We start from the raw sequence: 20,393 nt of genomic DNA, 5'->3' as shown, positions 1-20,393 counted from the left end.
GAGGTAGAATACATGGAATACATAGAAGAAAACATATTGGATGAACATGAAAGAAATTGTCCCACTGAGTTTTACTTTTTCCCTTAAATGAAAGGGAAAGAGAGACAAATCTTAAGATATTTGTTTCCGGTATCACTAATGAAAATGTTGAATGGAACTGGACTGAGGACCGATCCCTGTGCCTTGCCTTTCCTTGTAGGGAACCCCTTTCTCTTCAACCCTGTGTTGCTTCCCAACTAGTTTTTAGCCCAGTCAGTCCCTCTAGGGCTCATACCTAGGCACTCAATTTGTTTATAAGTTACCTATGTGGAACTGTGTCAAAGGTGTTGCTGAAATCCAAATATAGTAAACCCTGTGCTCGCCCTTGATTTAACTGTCTGGTCACGCATTCAAAAAAATAGATTTGTTTGACACTACCTACCTATGGTAAAACCATGCTGCCTTAGATCCTGTAATTCACTGTTTCCCTCCCCTCTCCTGGAGGCATACCTGACCAGTCAGGTTATCCATAATTAATATGCATGAGATAGATTTGCATGCATTAGAAAATCTCACTCATGCATATTGATTGTGTACGTGCTGAAAACCCGACTGGCTGGGTGTGCCTCCGAGAGGGTTGGGAAACCATGCTGTAATCCATTGGATTCCAGAAACTGCATTCTCCTTTTGTTCTGGCAGCGATTCCATTCATTTACTCACCACCAGAGTCAGACTGACTGGCCTGCAGTTCTCAGACGCCTCCTTACTCCTGCTTTTGTAGAGAAAAAGCACATCAGCTTGTCTTGCAGTCCTCTGGAACCACACCCAGCTCTAAAGAAGCATTGAACAGGTCAGAAAGTGGAGCTTCCATGACTTCCCTTAATACTCTCGCAGGTATTGCATTCACCCCGCTGCTTTATCTGCTTTTAGTTTTAAGTTCGCTCCCCTCACACAGGGTCTTCTCAAAATTGATGTCAGCCTCACTTCTGTGTCTGTCTGTGGCATTATCTGTGGTCCTAGTCCATGGTCCTATTCCATTGTGAACAGAAATATTTGTTAGGCAATTCAGCTATCTCCTTTTCAGTTTCTACATATTCTCCCCTTCATCTTTGAGTCTTACCATCCCATTTTTCAGTTCCTCTTGCACTAATATATCTTAAAAAAAAAGAAAGTGTATCGCCCTCTTTTTCCCAGATTAGCTGTTTTTTTTTTCTGCCGTTTGTGCCTTCGCTCTCCAGCCTACTTTCCCGGTTTTTCTTAGCTTCTCAGATTCCGTTGCCTGTCCTTCTCTTTCTGCAGTCTTCTGTAGTTTATGAATGATAACCTTTTCAACCAATTCTTTAGAAAACTAGCGGCCTCTTTTTTTTTCCCTCTTACCTTTATTTACTTTTCTATCAAAAAGGTTTGCTGCTCTTATAATATCTCCTTTCGGTTTTGGCCACTGCTCTTCTTCTTCTTCCCCTAGCTTATCCCTTCCGTTTAATGATTGCTGGAGGTCCTCCGCCCTTGTAGGAGAGTTAGTTTTCCTGAAGTCCAGGTCCCCGGCCTCTGAACGAACCACACCGTTCGGTAATCGCCGGATTCTAAGCGATTCCCTGCTATGATACCAACAGCATAACATAGCAACAAATGGACAGTTTGGGATAAATAGTTTATGATTAATTTGAACCCCTCCGACTCCCCCAAACACACAAAATACAGGCAAAATATATAGGGCTGTGCTGAGCAAGGGTTTTCCTTTTTATGTTTAATGAACAGGTTTTATGCGGAGTTCAACAAATACCTTATTCATTATTCATACGGGATTCCTACCAGGTATCATTTGCTTAACAACCATCGATTTTATTTTACCTTGAGGTTAATTATGAAACTCCAGGGAGGACATCTCGGAACCAACGTCAGGAAATATTTCTTCACGGAGAGGGTGGTGGATGCCTGGAATGCCCTTCCGGAGGAGGTGGGGGAAGACTAAAACAGTGAAAGAATTAAAAAAAAGGCATGGGCTGAACACTGTGGATCCCTAAAGGCTAGAGGATGGGAATGAGGAAAAGGAGTGCACGGGAGTGACTTTCTGGTGGGGCGGTTACTACCCTAAACCACTAAGCCTTGGCACTGTTAATGCAACTCCATCATTGCTCTCTGCTTCAACGGCAAGTGGGGAAAGAGGAAAAGGGGAATTGGATTCAGACAGCAAACAACGAGGGCCCTGACTTCTATGGTCTGGGGAACTGATATGCAGACATAAGGGGGGGGGGGGGGGGGGGGGGGGGGGGAAGCCATAGGACTGCTTCTGTTGCCAAGTCCATAAGCAAAGCACGTCAAGAAGCACTCTCTGGATTTTCAAAAAGGCTCCTCACCCAGTAAAACTTTTGCTAGCAGAACATTTTTTATGGGTTATCATAAGGCTTGGGGATAACTGTATGGAGCGGCAGTTGCTACCCTTAAGAAAAGCATATTGGGGGGGGGGGGGGGAGGGGAGAGGGGGGTAACCTGCATGGTGCGGCAGATACCACCATAAGGAGCTTGCTGGGCAGACTGGATGGACCTTTTTGGTTCTTTTCTGCCATCATTTCTCTGTTACTGTGCTCCTATTTTATATCTTCTATTACACAGCTAAAATTACCAGCTCCCATTCTGCCCTCTACAGTCCATATTAGGACAAAACAGAAAAGAAGGAAAAACCAGAAGTCTATCAGCAGTAGAAAAATACATAGGCAGAATGTGTGCAATCTCATCTGATTAAAAATTTGAAAGCATATTAAGATGTATGACATGTTCTGTACCCCTTAATCTCACAGCGCTATCAATTCCGTTCACCTATGCCAGTTTTATGTACAGATGCAGCATTTATCAACTGCCACTGTGGCATATTAGGTCCTTGTGACAATGTCACATAAGCAATTCATGGATTTAGAACTTTTGGTTCCAACAGGTTCTGGCTAGTATGGATAATACTTAATGTGAAAGGTTTATTCCCGTTGTCAGCGTGTACTGATGAGGTAAGCTGCACAGAGAAGTATATGAAGTGAACTTAAAAAAAAAACAAAAAACTTGTTTGATTGGAGGTGTAGGGAAGGCTATGCTAGATGGCCTAGGAATGGCAACTGTACAAAGCTTAGGACTGAATTAAACTTGGATCTGCAGATTTGCAGATAAATCAAGCAAGCATTCATTGGGGTTGGCTGCAGATGTTTCACTGTCGCTACCAAGGACTCTGAGAGCTCACTTACTGATTTTTCATTCACAGCATATTTATAGTTAGCACAAGTGTGTATTTCCTTTTAGGCATCTTCAAATCATCTTAGGATGCACAATTAAAAAAAACAAAAAAACTTAAATTCTCAATAATATGTTTTTTTCTGACACCCAGTTAAGATTAACACATCTGAGAGCCTTTTAAAAGCTTTTCCAGTTTCACTTTTAGAATGCTTTAATGGCATAGTTCTTATCCCTCTTTTCATCGCATGGAAAAGGTAGATGTATAAACTGTGTGTGTAAATCTGAAGGCAGGAGGAGGCAGTCAGTAACTGATGCAATGATGTAATATTTTCTTTTATACGGTAACTAAGGCCTAGGCTAGGATAAAGTTTTGCATGCTCTATTCCAGCACACCATGGGTGCATGGCGAGACAAGGTTAAAGTTCAAATAACACTGGGGCCTCATGCGCTGTTTTACCAGCAATCCAAATGGGGAAATCTCTGTAGTACATCAGATGCTATAATCATCTAAAAAAAAAGATTTATGAGCAGGCAAATGCCCAGGTGCCCCTTAGATTAGCATTCTAAGCATATTTAATAATTGTTTTAATTTCATTAAGGGTATGACATAAGAGTTTTTCCCATTTTGCCTTTAAGTTGAAGATGTGTGATGTCATCCCAGGACAATCTGATGTGGTAAAACCCAAAAACAAAAAGGAGGAAGTTGACCTTTCAGTGAAAATTGCTTTAGCCTCTGGGTCCTTTCAGGGATAATGCCCTATTACAGCCTTTAATCTATATTTGCCTTTAATCTATAGGATATATATAGTGGCCTAATGGCTAGAACAGAGGGCTACCAAGCAGGGGAGTTAAGGTTCAGATTCTGCTTCGGGGGTAATATTCTACTTTTTTTTACCTATAGATTTCATACTGATTTACAAAGTAAAATTCTGTGCATACTTGTGCTTTGAAAATGAACCCGGGGAAACTTGCTGCACACATTTATACCTGCTTAATGTGTGCGGGTATTTCCCTGGTAAAATTTGCATGTCTGTATTTTTAAACTAACAAGAATGCCTGTAAATCCAGACCCTGCCCGGCGGAGACTTACTGTGCCTGGAAAAAATGCTGGAAACCACATTGAGCTAAAATTAGACAATCCAGAAAACAAATTAGAAATAAAAAAAAAAAAAAAAGCAAATCTGAATGATCAGTGAATGCTGCCCTGCTCTGCAGTGTGCATGTCTGTATGGTGATAGCACTGATGGATGCCGATCGGTCCTTTCTCCGGGACAGTCCCATATGGGCGTGATGCCTCTGCAGGAGGTCCTATCAACCAGTCCAGATTTTGGCTTTTGTCCATCCTCTAAAGCCATATTCCGTATTACACTTATTTCCACTGCTGGTTTCCACTGTTATCAACCCACCCACCGAGCAGTAGCAGACCTGGTGAAGCTTAGTCCAGGAAAGAGCTCTTTCAGAATGCGACGGGAACATTTCACAAGGGTTTGATCTCTGGGGAAACAGGCAGGGCATTGACTTGCTTTTCGCATGTACTTCTCGTCTGCCGTGTATTTTGTTAAACCTTCTGTGTCCATTAGATGGCAAGCAAGCTATGTGTAACAACTGCGAACATGGCTTGCACTTTCCTTCTCGGGGGATGGTTTTTCTATACCTGGTAATACTTTCATGAAAGGGCTTATGTTTCTTGCTGCCTGAGGGGCAGTGCAGGTTATTGCAGATAAAAGTAAGGTACAATGCTTTGGGGTTTTTCTTTTGCTGTTCTTGGTGTGGACGTCCGAGCTTCCTGCTGATCTTGATTTTTAATCTCAATCAGGCTGATACAGTACAGTGCGCTCCACCGCAGCGCACTGTTAGGCCAGGTTTGGACGCGCGTTTTGACTCGCTAGCTTTACCCCTTATTCGTGCATGTTGATGGCCCTATTAGTTATTCCCGCGCGATACAGAAAGTAAAATGTGCAGCCAAGCCGCACATTTTACTTTCAGAAATTAGCGCCTAGCCAAAGGTAGGCGTTAATTTTGGCTGGCACCGGGGAAGTGCACAGAAAAGCAGAAAAAACTGCTCTTCTGTACACTCTCAGACTTAATATCATGGCAATATTAAGTCGGAGGCCCCAAAAGTAAAAAAAAAAAAAAAAAAAATTAAAAATAGGCCCGCGGGTCGGAAGACGGACGCTCAATTTTGCCGGCGTCCGTTTTCGGAACCCGTGGCTGTCAGTGGGTTTGAGAACCGACACCAGAAAAATTGAGCGTCGGCTGTCAAACCCGCTGACGGCCGCCGCTCCTGTCAAAAAGGAGGCACCAGGGACGCGCTAGTGTCCCTAGTGCCTCCTTTCACCACGGGCCCTAATTTGCATAGGCCACCCTCCTGAATCGCGCGCCCAGGAGAGTGGCCTGTGCTCTCTCCCGCGCGTTTTTCTGTATCGGCCTGAATGTGTGATTTTTTTTTTTTTTTGACTCGCCTTTCAGCTCATTTGGGTCCAGCCTCTGTTGGGTTTACTGCACCCTGAGCTTTCCTTTGCAGCCACTCAGATTTTCTTCCCCTTTCTTTATATTTCCCCCCTCAGCCCAGCCATTGTAGCAACAGTCCTCAGCCAGGGGCCAGAAACTGTGGCTCTCTCAAGAACTCGGCTAACGCAGGCCCTAAGCCTGGCTACCAGGCAATCACCACTGAGCTGCAACTGAGACTCCACATCCCCAGTCCCTGCCAGGCCTGGGAATCAAATCCAAACCCTCAGCAGGGAGTGGTTAGAGCAGCAGGCTGTGAACCAGGGAAGCCGGGCAAATCATGTCACAGGCCCCCACTGAGCCACCAGTGGTGCTTTTTTTTTTAGGTAAGGGGAGATGGGGATTCCACTAGACCACCAGGGATTTATTTTTATTTTAAGGGGGGGGGGGATGGGAGTGGTCCACTGGACCAGCAGCCATTTAAATAAAAGGGGAGACCAGAGTGGGGGTGGTCCCCGATGTCCTGGCATCCTGGAGCAGCTTAGTGAATGAGGACCCTTGGATTGTGAGCCCTCTGGGGATAGGAAAATGTCTACAGGACCTGAATCTAATCCACTTTGAAGTGCCTGAAAAGCAGAATATAAATAAATGAATGCTTTATTGATTATGCTATGATAATAGCTAGTGAGTTTCTGGATGTTGGTCTTCATTTTCTCAACAACTGTTAAAAAAAAAAAAAAAATCCAATATACTCTGCAAAGAAGATGGGGGATTAGCCCCTATGATTCTTTTCTCTTATGCTTTTGTTAAAAAAAAAATGAGGAGGGAAATTTTGTGTTTTATTTATTTAACACGTTTACCGATGCTGTGGTTTCTTTTATTGATATGGGATTGGTTGGGGGGTGAGGGTCTGTTACAATTAATTACATGGCTATTGTAGGTTTATCTAACCTTATTTTTGATGAATTTTTCCCTTTTTTTTTTTTCCTGTTTCTTCCTCCCCCTTCCATGATGTGGACTTGAAACAACCCCGTAGATTGTATTTTTTCTTTGATAGTTTCTCATGTTAAGACTTATGTCTGCTTACGGTTTACTTTTAAATATTTTTATTATCGATTCAAAGAAGCACTTCAAGCTCCTTACTCATGGTGGGTGTACAGCATCGTATTTTACCATTATGTACCCCAAACAGTGCCATGGGAGCTCTTGTTCCTGCTGAGTGCACGAGAGCCTTATACGCTCACCTTGTGCTGGTGAACATGTAGAACAAAGCTCTAAACTAAATGAGAATATCATTGAAAAGTTGTCTCCTTTTGCTGTAGTTCAGTGGTTTTTATATGCTTTTTACAGAATATTCTGGCATTTATTTAAAGACAGAGAAGATGTCAGGCTTTTGTGGCCTGGGGTTGAGGTTTTTCCTTGGACGTTTCATTTAAGGAGGCAGTAAATTCTAGTCCGTTTTTGTCCAGCCTTTATTTTCCACATTAAACCTCATCTGCCATTTGGTTTTTTTTTTTTTCCTGGGCGTATCTAACATTTGCAACACCTGCAAGTGCCGTCTTCCCCACTCACAGGCCCCATGCAGCAAGGAGTTTAACGCCCACGAAATGTGCGTTCAAAACAAGAGTCCTGCTTGGTGCCCTCGCATGGAAATCCCCTGAAAATGAGGGCATTGAGCGGTGCTCCCCGCTGCACTGGCCTAAGTAGTGGATCGGAGATGGAGTTAAGTTACCAACACTGCTGTCACCTCGAGCTCACGGCTCTAAATAATGAAAAAGAAAAAAAGTTTATCCTGCTCTCAGCTGGCCAGACAGACGGACGAGTCCATACTTATACAGTTAAGTAGCAGTGACCATGGCCGGATAAGTCTGGACTTATCTGGTCCTCTGGCTGCAGTTAGTACTCTCCCCCCCCCCCCCCATACGTTCCAAGAGACCTCCCATCCCCTTCCGCAATTAAAATGTGTGTTCAGCGCAGGCCAAACTTACATTTTGCAGTCAGTGCACGTTTTGTAAATTTATTTATTTAAAACATTTATATACCGTTTCACCAGATACAAGAAATGACCGAAGCGGTTTACAATACATTTCCAAATTAAATTAAAATTAACTAAACTAATTCCTCAATTACTTAAAAATAAAATTAAAATAAAATTAAAAATTGTAATGGAATAAAAATTACATTAAACTCATGATCAATGCCCGGTGCATTAGCATAGCATTAGCTTACTGCAGCTGGAGTTTAAAAAAAAAAAATAAAAAATTGTAACCTGTGCGTTAAAACTCTGAGCTGAAACCCAACGCACAATTCCTTAGTGCACAGGTTACTGCATCACCCTGTCAGTGGGGCATCATCATCAAACATTACTCTTTATGTTCATAGCCAAATCTTTTATAAATATAGGAAACCCTGCAGTACAGCAATACTTTCTCCATGTTAGTCAGAGCAACGTCTAATGATTATTATTTTCCAACACCAGACATTTTTATTTGTAAATTTTATCTCCTGTTTTATATATTGGCTTCTTAATCTGTCACTGATCAAAGGTCTTTGCAAGGGCAAACAAATTTACAGCAGTCTTATTTCCGGAATCTGAATTTCTGCTTACGTGTGTACGTACAGAAAGGCAATCAATTTGGTGAGGGAGTTTTCTAATCTGCATTCCTTCCCATTAAATCCACCTGGCTCATATCTAGGTGATCAGTGATTCTCTCTTCCTTATCGGCTAACTCTGGCATCTCTCCTGGCATGCTATATCAGACCTGCAAGGCTGTGCTTACCAGGTTCTGAAACCACCCTCTGTTTATGTATCGCTGTATTCTTCTGTACGGTGTCTGTCTTTTGGTTCTATTTCTGCTTCAGCTGACTTCAGTCATCATCACATATAATGGTTTCAGAATGGCACCCTAAAGTAATTCTTGTCCAGCCGTTGTTCCAGCTATTTGACTTTACCGTGTCTCTTATATGCACAGAATGCACATCAGGAGGAGAGTTTTTGCTGCTGTTTGTCAGGTCTGGCTGAAAATTGCGCTCCTCAGCCTGGCAAAAAAAAAAAAACTAACACACAAGGCTTCCACTGCACACTTGCTTTGTGCTGGATTAAAAAAGAGGGCTTTCCTGGGATATGTTTAGGTTATGGGGAGGAAGCATTCATGCTTGTAGTTTGCATTTTTCAAATGTGTATGCACTACTTTGCTGCTGGTCAGTCACCTGCATAAATAGACGCAAAGTATGTCTTCTGTGTGCCTGTATGTGAATATAGAATTCGTGTTTTATTTCTTCTATTATACTTTTGTAAAGAAAAATTAAAATGGTGAAAAGCTTAAGAATCAACAGCACAAGGTGCACTACTCCAACACCAGTGTTTTGGCAAGTACGTGCCTGCCTCAGGCGAATCTTGAATGTCAAGAGTCTTCACAGAACAGCTGGAAACATTGCATCCATCAGGTGAAAACCTGCTCAAGAAGGCATTTTCAAGACTGCTGTTTCTGTGTTTAATTTTGTCTTTTTCACCCTACACTAGAGCACCGTAGAACAAATTACATCCAAGTGCAAATGCTAATGGAAAAAAAACACACCATAGAATGTCACTAGATAGAAATTCTATGCATAAATAAGAAGAGTATAATACTAGGGCTGTATTATGAAACCACTTGGATCTTGACAATTATTAGGGACTGCTAAGGGAGAACAGGGAAGGTGACAGCCAGGCAGAACCAGTTTGAAGATCTCCTGTGTACACATGACCACAATAACCTGAGGACCATCTTAATCCTTAATGTCTGCATTCTAGCTTCATTGTTTTAAGAATTTTGTGGTGTAAAAGTCACATTGAGGACCCTGAAAGAGCCTCATAAGGCCACCTGTGCCACACACTACATGCCACTGAATCAGAGCAAAACATGTCTCATGGACTTTTTGTACACATGATTAAGTAAAAACGTCAGGACTAATGATGCAGACAGAGTTACCCCTTTGCATAGAAACATAGTTAAGGCACAAATGTGTTACACTTCTCCAGTCTGACTACTTCCCCATCCTATATAATGAGCTTTGTACATGTGAAGAAAGAGCAATTAAAGACCATGGATGATAAAGGGGATGGAACAGCTCCCCTATGAGGAAAGGCTGAAGAGGTTAGGGCTGTTCAGCTTGGAGAAGAGACGGATGAGGGGGGATATGATAGAGGTCTTTAAGATCATAAGAAGTCTTGAACGAGTAGATGTGAATCGGTTATTTACACTTTCGAATAATAGAAGGACTACGGGGCATTCCATGAAGTTAGCAAGTAGCACATTTAAGACTAATCGGAGAAAATTCTTTTTCACTCAACGCACAATAAAGCTCTGGAATTTGTTGCCAGAGGATGTGGTTAGTGCAGTTAGTGTAGCTGGGTTCAAAAAAGGTTTGGATAAGTTCTTGGAGAAGTCCATTAACTGCTCTTAATCAATTATACTTAGGGAATAGCCACTGCTATTAATTGCATCAGTAGCATGGAATCTTCTTAGTGTTTGGGTAATTGCCTGGTTCTTGTGGCCTGGTTTGGCCTCTGTTGGAAACAGGATGCTGGGCTTGATGGACCCTTGGTCTGACCCAGCATGGCAATTTCTTATGGATGGAAGTTATGGCTCTAAAACGCTGACCATTCACATGCTGATGTGATGAAAGTCTTTTTATCTGACCACAGTGTGCTACCATACCAATGGGATGCAACGCACAAATCCAGAGCCTGCTAAAAAAGAAAAGAAATAAAACCCAGTTTAATTTAATCGGATGGCAAAAAAGTTATAAACATATTAATTTAACAATTGTATACATGAGAATAAATTTTAACATTTTTGAAGTAAACACTAATAATACGTCAAGGATACAACCTCTAGCAGTGAATAAGTGATCTGTTACTAATGGTCCTTGCTTTCCACTTCCACCTTCATCTGTTGCTCTATTCCTAGCTTGTAGAAAGGTTTGAGAAATGAATGCAGCATAAAGCCTCATTGATTACTTTTCAAAACTGCACTTATTCTCTATACAGCACAAAGAGCGTATGCAGCACTGTGTGCAGGGCATGGTTACATATACATAGGTCCTGTCTGAAGAGCTCAGAATTTAAGTTAAAATCTGAGAAGATCTAATGGGTCATAGTGGTCAAACTTGAGTTTCTAGGTTTCTCATCGGAGTGCTCTAACCTCTGTCATATATTTAATGCTCTTTTTTTTTTTTAATTCAATTAAAACTTCTTTTCCCAAAAAAGGAATATGTAAGAATATTTTATTATCAAGCTAGGTTTGGTGCATGTTATATTGATCTATTGGTTTGGTTCATAGTATTAGAACAGTATGCACATAGAGTGTCCACGGAATAGGTTCTTCACAGGGGTTATAATAATTTTATTTGCCTTGAAGAGCTAAAAATGAAAGCTGTTGGCTTGCTATCTGTGAAAGCTAATCTGGCTCAGAGTTTTAACTATTAGCATGAACAGGGCAGGATCTACGTCTCGCACGCCTCTAGGCGTAGGATCATTAGCACCTTTCCCCTCCTTCTCCATGCCCTCTCTCCCATTCTGCTCCCCTCCTGTTGGTTGGAGGGATGCCTTGCCATGTGCATGGTGCAGAAGCCCTGAGCTGCACATGCCTGATGGAAAATCTAGCACCGGGGATGAACCCTCAGGGTACATAGACAGTTGGATGGCGTCAGCTGGGAAGCCTGAGCCTCAATGTACACACATATTTGATCTCTCCCCTGTTTATGCTCATGGCCTTTGGTTAGAGCATGCTACTGGATGGTCACTTTAGTGATGGAGCTTATAGAGGCAAATATTAAATCACTGACTCCTATGAGCAGGGATGCCATCTTTTCATGAGACATGTCTTGAGTAAGTTTATGGTAATAAATCAAAAACAGAGGAGAACATTCAGTAAACTTTCAAGGGTATCCATGCAAACCCATTTGCTTTTTTTTTTTGTTTTGGCTCTGAAGCTGCCCGTTAATATTTCTCTGGCTTTCTTATATGGATTGAGAGGAATAATTCTGTAGCAAATGGATTCAGATTCACCTTATAAACTGGATTTTGAAAAGCAAAATCTGGTTCAATGTGTTCACATTACATCTAATTAAGTTTCAACTACAGTGTGTTTAGGGCACAGTGAACAAACCAGACATTTTGTTAATAGGGGAGGTTGGAGTCTGAGGTTAATGATCCAATTTCATAAGTTTTAATATTTCTGCCTTTATGTAATATGGAAATAATTTTTGAAGCCCTCAAAAGTAGTAAAGTAAAGAAAAAGACACTATTATCAACAGTATACTTATTACTCACCTACTTAAATATCCCATCTGCGAACTCATCGCACCAGCTACCAGATGTTCAGACCGAATCTAACCAGGTCGTTTTATGTTATGCACTACAGCACAAGGCTCAACCAGTTAATTACTAAGCAGACTGACATTTAAGCACCTGTTTTGCAGTAAAATGTTGCTATATGCAGCGAAATGGCAGTTGGACTTTTGCACAGACTCCCAAAGGCCCCATGGCTGTGAAATTCATGGGTGCTTTATGCAAATTAGTATGTTCTGTATGTTTGAGTGCTATTGCTGGCACAGTTGGGTGACATGATGACTCACCTCAATTTACTCGTCCTGAGGGCTTCAGGGTAAGCATGTATGCAGTAACATACCATAAAGAGGTACCTTGCTAAGCCTACATCGTCCTCCAAAAGAAATACTAGTGTCAGTTGTAACACCCCCTCGCCTTTGCTCTGAAGTGGCTCTGACATAGCCCCAGCAGCAGCCTAGGACATTGGTAGAAGTTCCTGTAGCTCTGGACTTCCTTTATGGTCCTGCAGTCAGGACTTCCTGTAGCGCAGAGTGATGACATCACATCCTACATGAATATACGGTATAACGAAGCTCCGCACTACCATCCAGCACTTTTGCAACAGCTCCCCTGCCATGCTTGCAGTATGTGCTGCTTGTCCTGACTTGATCATGATCCTGTTCGCCTTGCCTTGTTCCAGTCCTGTTCCTGTCTGCCCTCCGCTTTGCTCTTTTTATGCCCGACCATTGCCTACACACCGATGGCACCCGATCTCTGTCTGCCCTGGCCATCGCCTGTACATCGACATTGCCTGATCTTCACCTGCCCTGATCTCTGCCTGGACCCAGACTAACAGCCTGCTCCTCTCTGGACTCTCACCTAAGCCCTGCCGGCCTCAGAACCCCAAGGGCTCAACCTGTGGAGGAGGAGGCTGGTACAGGTGAAGCCTAAGACCGTCTCCCACTCAGAGGAAGTTTGGCTGCTGTCAGGGTGGGGCTAGCGGGTTGGGTTGCTAGGCTGTGTCAACGACGCCACAGTCAAGGTCTCACATTCTGTGACATCTGTTCTGTAAAACAGATAAAATACAATAAAAAAAACCCAAAAACTGGCAACCAGCCAAAAGCAATATTCTTATTGGCAGTAGCTGCATCACAGGAGGAGATTTTATTTCTTTGACAGAGCTGTTGTCCATCCCCATTTCACAAAGTATGCAAAAGCCATTAGTAGCCCTTTTTATTTTTATTTATTTTTTTATTAACGCTTTTATATACCGACTTTCCTGATACAGATCAAATCAAACCGGTTTACATGGAACAAAGGCATTAACAAACGATAACTATAAACCAGAAGGAGCGAAATTCTATTATCTATTATTATCTAGATATATTTATCTAGATGAATATCTAGATAAATATCACTATGTACCATCCCTTGATGTTCTGCTCAGTACAACATTCACTCCATCACTGTTATCTCTATCTCTGTGTGTTTTCTAAGATGAACACGAATCAGACTGGATGAATCCATGCTTAATTGCTTCCTACTACAACATGCAGAGCACTGGACAATTAAAGAATCAGCCTGAAAAGTAATCCCATAATGATTAATGTCCGCCCCATGCCCTTTCCCCAGCCTGAGAATCACCACCAATGGATGTGGGATCAAACTCCCAGTGCATTCTCAGTAGTACTGTGTCTCACAGCATTATATACGCTGGGTTCCTAGCTGTACCATCACAGAGGTTTTTGGAGGAAGGTCATTTCAAAGTGAGTGTCAGAGCACGGGATGACGTTGAAACATGGCAGTGTGGATTGGCCTACAGTCACATAGGTTATTAATAGACACAGGGCCAAAGGTCACGTTACTTCAGCCACAAAAGGTAAATTTGTAGGATGACCCGAGCAGTTTCATTGCTATTAAAAATAGCACATGGGTTTTAAAAAATGGCTGTGTTTTCATTTTCTTTTAGATTCTGGCTAACGATTAAAAACCTGAACTCCAGAGTGGAGACAACTAATCTTCTGAGGAGTAAGTAGTAAGATTTCATATCTCTGTTAAGATGGGACTACAAGAAGATGGTGACAAGCCAATGAGATCATTCAAATATATACTCATCTTTAGATGTTAGACAAGTTACCACGTTACAATGTAAAATAGGCAGACCTTGCCCTATTCACTTATATGTAAACCGATGTGATATCTCGATCAATTGTTGGTATACAAAAGCAAACAAATAAATAACTAAATAAATTTAATTTTATGATTTATACAGGAAATTACTATCTATGTGCCATAATATGTAATGATCCGGTGTTTCCCATCCCTCTCCTGGAGCTACACCCAACCAGTCGATTATTCAGGATACCCAAAATTAATATGCATGAGAGATTTGCATACAGGCTATGCAAATATATCTCATCAATATTTGTTGTGGAAATCAGAAAACCTGACTGGCTAGGTGTGCCTCCAGGACAGGGTTAGGAACACTGTAATAGGTTATAAAAATATTCCTCCTCTCATTGCACAGGTTTCTATAAAACAGATCATACAATCTGATATGATGCAATATGTAATAAACTATAACTCAAAGTGATAATATGGTATAGTAAAATATATTTTTCAAATATATGTGTCTTTCCCTGGAACAGAAATCTGATAGAATGTAAACACATTTGCTGTGTTCCAAAACTAATTTGAGACTATGCTGTGCCTAAAACAGGAGTCGTCCTAAATAGGCAGGGAAGGAAGAATCTGTTCAGGGAAGTGTGTGATAGCTCCATAGGTGAGACATGAGGCCTATTTAAAGAGCAGCCGATGGCTATAATAAGCAGCATCTGTCTGGATTAACAAACACCAAACACCCAGAATCTGCTGAGTGAAATTAAATGTGTTCAGTTTCGTTTTGAAAGACTGGCATATTTATATATCTATAACAGGAATAATGTGATAGTAAAAAAAAAAAAAAATTCCCAGGACATACTGTTTAATGAATTAAATTACACTAGGTCAGACCATTAAAAAAAAAAACAACTCGGGGCAGGCAATTTTGAAAAGATTTTACATAAAAATTCCTTTATAAAGTTGCCCCACCAATAATGGGAGTAGCTGTAGGTGGGGGATGATAAGCACACGGAGAGATTTAATTCTGAAATCCTTGCGTGTATTTTACCAGGTGTACTATGCACCTATGTTTTCTGCCACAAGGAATTTTCCCTTTGAATATGAGCTTGCAGGTCAGAGGGCACAAAGACACTGAAAATTGCCTCCAAAAAGGAGTTTCCAACCAAGAAAGAAGGATTAAGGAAAGCAGAGAGAAAGGGCTCAGGTTCATAGTATGAGACTTTCTGAAGGCGCGGAGATAGGCATGACTATGCCTGTCTCCTTCCCTACCTTGCAAAAGGGAAAACAGTCACTCTCTATGCCAACCCCGCTGATCGCAAGCTATAAACAGATTAATATTAGGGTAGGTCACAAAAAAACACATTCATGCAGGAATTATCAGCAGAAGAGGTGCGGCCCTTGGCATGCCACCTTCACTCTGTCTGTCTTCTGCTGCTAATCATTTCATATATCATAGCACTACTAGATATGCACAGTCCTTCCGGCCGTTTTAAAAGCCCCAAAGGAATCACTGAGCAGTTTTGCATACTTTTCAGGGTCTGTTCTGTAGTCGAGTTGTTTCATACTATGCAGTCAACTCTGCTCGGCTTTATTTGCACAAATGCTTTGCATGTTGCGGTCTCGGTCGTCACGGTGGCGCCCGAGACCTTACCTTCTTCCCGGGTCCCGGGGAGCTGCCGCGTTCCGCGGGCTCAGGACCCCGGCCGCCGCTTCCTCCAGCCGTTCCGATCCTCCGCGGGCCTGCAGGGCCTTCGGGCGCCATGCGCTGGCTCCCACGCTGCCGCTGGCGTGCTCTCACGGCCAGCCCCGCCCCCAGGCGCGCGCGGCTGACCTCCGGTTTTAAAGGGACCAGCGCGGGAAAACCCGGCTCCTCCCTTCTCTGACGTCAGACGCTGCAGGGCTATTTAAGCCCTGCAGTCCCTTCTCTTCTTTGCCTTGCAACGAAGTTCACTACTTCCGGTAGTTCTAAGTTGCGTTCCTGGATTGCCTGTTACCTGCCTGACTCCGCTTTGCCTGACTCCGCTTGCCTGCTACCTGCCTTGACCACGGATTGCCTGACTCCGCTTGCCTGTTACCTGCCTTGACCACGGATTGCCTGACTCCGCCTGCCTGCTACCTGCCTTGACCACAGTTTGCCTGACTCCGCTTGCCTGTTACCTGCCTTGACTCCGGTTCGTAGTTTTGACCCTGCTTATCTTCAGCCTGCCCTGACCTCGGTTCGTGACCCCGACTTCTGCTCGCTCGCTGCCTGCCCAGACTCCAGTCCGGATTCCACTCCTGGGTTTCTTCGTTCTCGCCTAAGTCCCAGCGGTCCGGGTCCCTACGGGCTCCTCCTGGGGGGACCTCGGGCTTCCAGGGCGAAGTCTCCTAAGTCCTAGCAACCCGGGCTCCCACAGCTCCTCTGGAGGAGTCTCGGGTTTCCAGGTGAAGATCCTATTGCCCAGTGGGAGTTCTGCCTACCGACTGTTCCCTCGGGCCGGTCAGCCCAAGGATCCACATCCGGATTTTCTCCAGCACAACATTGCAGCCATTTAAAAGCGAGAGGATTCTCCGATTGAAAAAGTCCTCAATCTTTATTCATGCTAGCAATACACCCTACCTGTCCAGTAAGTAATTTAACCACCACAGATTTGAGAGAGAACTTTCCGTTACTGGAAGTGACACCATGTCAGTGAATGGTGTCATATCTTATTGCATCAGTTTTTTAAGGAAATTGCCTCTGACTCCCAGGGATCAAAATCCAGGCAGCTACTGCAACAGGCAGTGAATTGAGGAGAGACTGCCTGCACAGGGTTGCCTCAGCCTCCCCCTCACCATTATGCTGCCGTCTTGCCTGCAGGGACCTTGCTGCTCTGTCTCACCCTGTTGCAAGGCCTGCAGTTGCCTTGAACTCTGCAGCTGCTGATTTTCTGCTGGGGATCCTGCAGAGGCAGCGTTCACAGCTTCCAGGGGGGAGGGCAGGGGTCCCAGTCCTTGTGCATGGTCCCCAGCTGAGGACTGTAGAGACTGAGCTAGGTGCATTGGGAAAGATTATAAAAAAAATAAAAAAAAAAGGAGGTAAAAATCCCCAAGGGTAACTGAGAATGAAGGCTCATGGTGCCAGGATCCCAGCCTCTGTTCCAACTGAGCCGAAACCCAAAAGTGGAGAAGGAAACAGGTGCATCATTTAAAAAGAAAAGGGTGAAAGTACCTTCCTGTGGTTCTAGATCGGCTGAAAGGATTTGGGCTTTTCTGAATGCAAATATTAACACAACCTTGGCGTGCCTGGTTTTTGGGTTTGTTTTTTTTTTTGCAACAGATAAATCGTATTTGGGGACATGTTTATACCCAGTAATATCAATTAACTATATTTCTCTTTCCTAAGTCTGTCATTTGCTTCTGGGTGAGAGGAACTGGAAACAGTGACGCAAAAGCTACTGTAAACCTGAACAAAGCTTATTAGTTTTTGACGCTTCTTGTGGCTCCGATAATTGATTCTAGCTGTGAAGCAGGAGGAGTGAAGAAGCCGTCTGAAATCTCTATTATGAGAAAGCTATGGCAGAAGGGGGGGACATGCGAATCAACAGTGCGCTATTGCTTTATGGGCTGGATTTTCCTCTGCAAACTCCAGAAGGAAAAAAAAAATCACGAATTCCACATTGGATACTATGCAAACACTATTTACTCTGACATTTCCTCCGCAATCATTGACTTACTGTAATGTTTATAAAACAAATTGCTGCTTATTATAAGGTGGGTTTTTTTTTCCCCCCTCAGTCCTTTTGCTCTGCATACACTCCACTGTCTGAGGGAGGAAAAAGCGAAGATTATTAATCACCGCCAGTGTCTTCTCGGAAAGAAACCTCAACATTTGAGGAAGACTTTCCGCCTTGGGCATCATCCGCTTGGTGGAGCATAAAGCAACTGCTTGGAGCCAAAGCAAAACTTTATGAAAAAATATCTAAATAAATAGATTTTAAAGAGAGGAGGTTTTTGAAGCAACGGCTCTTGGGCCCGCACTAGAAAATCCCAGTTGTTTCCTAGTTGTGCCAGATTTACCTCTGAGTTGCTCCTAGCAGTGGAGTAAGGAGGGTCTCCCTTCCAAAGATGTGTCTGCATCCCCCCCTTTTCTTTTTCTCCCCTCCCCCATGTCACCCTCTTGCTAGCCTCTGCCCTGTGTCCCTTTCTCCCACTCCATATCCCTCGCTCCCTGCCACCTGTCTCTCTCCTCCCTCAGCTCGATGTTTCTCCCCCCACTCATCTCCTTTTCTCTCTCCCACTGGGCACCGCATTGCCCATCTCTCTCTCTCTCTATCCCTTCTGCCTTCCATTCTCCCTCTCTTCCTCCTACCCTGTAACCCCCACTTTCCTGCCACCTTGGATTCCTCCCCCCCCCCTCTCTTCCATTCTGCCCTGCATGCTCCTGTCCCTCTCGCCATGTGCCCTGCATTCGCCATTATGATGCACAGAACTGCTAAATGATTCCCGGATGGAAGCTAACAATAATATCCGCCATTCAGCAAAAGGCTTGGATTGTGCATGCATCAATCCAGTATTTTTTTTTCCTGTGGGCATATAATTGGTTATGAAAGGTACAGACGAATACGACCTATTTAAATACTAACAACCAACATACGTTCATTTACAATGCCGTAGCAGAGTCTGCGTGATTCTGCTATATTGCTTTGCATATCCATGCCACATTTGACTTCTGCTTCAGGTATGGTTTCTTGTAATTATGCAATCGTAGGCTCATATCTATCTGTTCATTTCAGATTAAATATTCAGATTGCTTTTCCCCCCGAAGTAGTGCATAACAAAATGGGTGTAGGTGGACAATATCAGGAGGTCAAGCTGAGGCTTAATTATTGAGGATGTCCTCTTCTATATATGGTCCATACTTTTTGTAATGAAAAGCCAAAGATAGATACAAAGCCGCTTGTGCATTAAAAAAAAACAACAATCTGGCTGTCTGCAAAAATAGCCGTCTACTCTCAGCAAAATAAACATTTATTTTTAAACAACCATCATCCTCAAGGATATTTTAAGTGCATTTATTATTTATTTATGGAAAATATTTATATTCCGCCTATAACAAATCATTCTAAGCAGATTACAAAAAAAAAAATGTTTTTGACAAAGAGGAAAGACGGAAGAATGGTTGAAGAAGGGGCTTACATTTTATTATTTTTATTATTATTTTTTTTTTTTAGGGAAGCTGCTGGCAGTATGTATGTGTAAATTGCATCCAGTTATTCAAAGCAAGAGTCAAAATAACACGTGACCAAAAATTAATTGCCACCATGTCCCTGCTTTACAGAATGGAAGTACTTTCTCATATACAGTATATGTGTGTGTATGTATATATATATATATATATATATATATATATATATATATATAAATAAAACAAAGCATGCTCAGGAAGCAGTAAGCCACTAATACAGTGTCGCCGTGCATACGGTTTATTCAATTTATATTACAATTCTGCAGAAATAGAAGTCAATAAGCAAAAACCCCAAGGTGATACCTTTTTCATGGACTAACAATAGATTTCTTGATTAGGTCAAAGCAAAATGAGCAGGTCCTGATGGAGTGTAGCTCCTGAAAGCCAGTCCAGAACGTATTAAATTAGTCCAATAAAAAGACATCACCTTATATTTTTCCCCGTTTATTGACCTTTATTTGTGCACATTCAAGTGGACTAATACGGCAGCCTCACTACTTTATATTAAAATTACAAAATTGAAAAAGCATCATTTTTATTGGGTAATTGATTGTCGAAGTGTGCAGCCTGAGAAACAAGATGAATATTTTATTATTTTGTTCCAGGATCCTGTAGAAGCTTCTGACTGAATCATAAAAATGCAGCTTGCAGAACTAAACCGGGTATGCAAGGCAAGCCTCACAATAAGGATGTGCAAACAGAGCCCATAAAATCCTAAAAAGGTAAACTAAAGCAAGAAGACCTGTGAGCACATCCCTCAGCAGTGGTAGTGGTGCTATGTCTGTCTGTCTGTCTTACTCTCTGGCTCTGCTTAGTGTGGTTACTCCTATGCCATTTGGAAGAGGCAGGTCACCTACTTAACAAAAAACAGACACAGCAAGACTTTATAATCCCTTTTTTTATTTTTATTTTACTAAGGACTTGGGCCTTTGACTCGGTGGACTAGATTGTGATTTGGGGCATCTTGGGTCCAGATCCCAACCAAGTCACCCATGATTTAACCATCTCTATAAACAATCCTGACAGCTGTTTATTGCCTTTGCATGCTCATACAACAGATATTAGCTCTCTAATGCCGTCTTGGGCTTCAGGTTATTATAGTACAGC

The 20,393-nt window shown here is 42.6% G+C and overlaps 1 long non-coding RNA gene across 3 annotated transcripts in view; it reads left to right on the top strand.

The window, feature by feature from the left end:
- Positions 1-20,393, top strand: part of LOC115075796 — a 50,116-nt gene that overhangs the window by 8,885 nt on the left and 20,838 nt on the right. For all 3 annotated transcript variants that reach the window (XR_003852609.1, XR_003852610.1, XR_003852608.1), the window contains exons 2-3: positions 13,929-13,987; positions 19,892-20,008. This is a non-coding gene — a long non-coding RNA (uncharacterized LOC115075796). The remainder of the gene's footprint in view (positions 1-13,928; positions 13,988-19,891; positions 20,009-20,393) is intronic.

Source organism: Rhinatrema bivittatum, chromosome 14 (genome assembly GCF_901001135.1).
Source record: "Rhinatrema bivittatum chromosome 14, aRhiBiv1.1, whole genome shotgun sequence".
Classification (NCBI taxonomy): domain Eukaryota; kingdom Metazoa; phylum Chordata; class Amphibia; order Gymnophiona; family Rhinatrematidae; genus Rhinatrema; species Rhinatrema bivittatum.
Note: the sequence above shows the minus strand (reverse complement) of the source record. Positions and strands in the feature narration are given on the sequence as shown.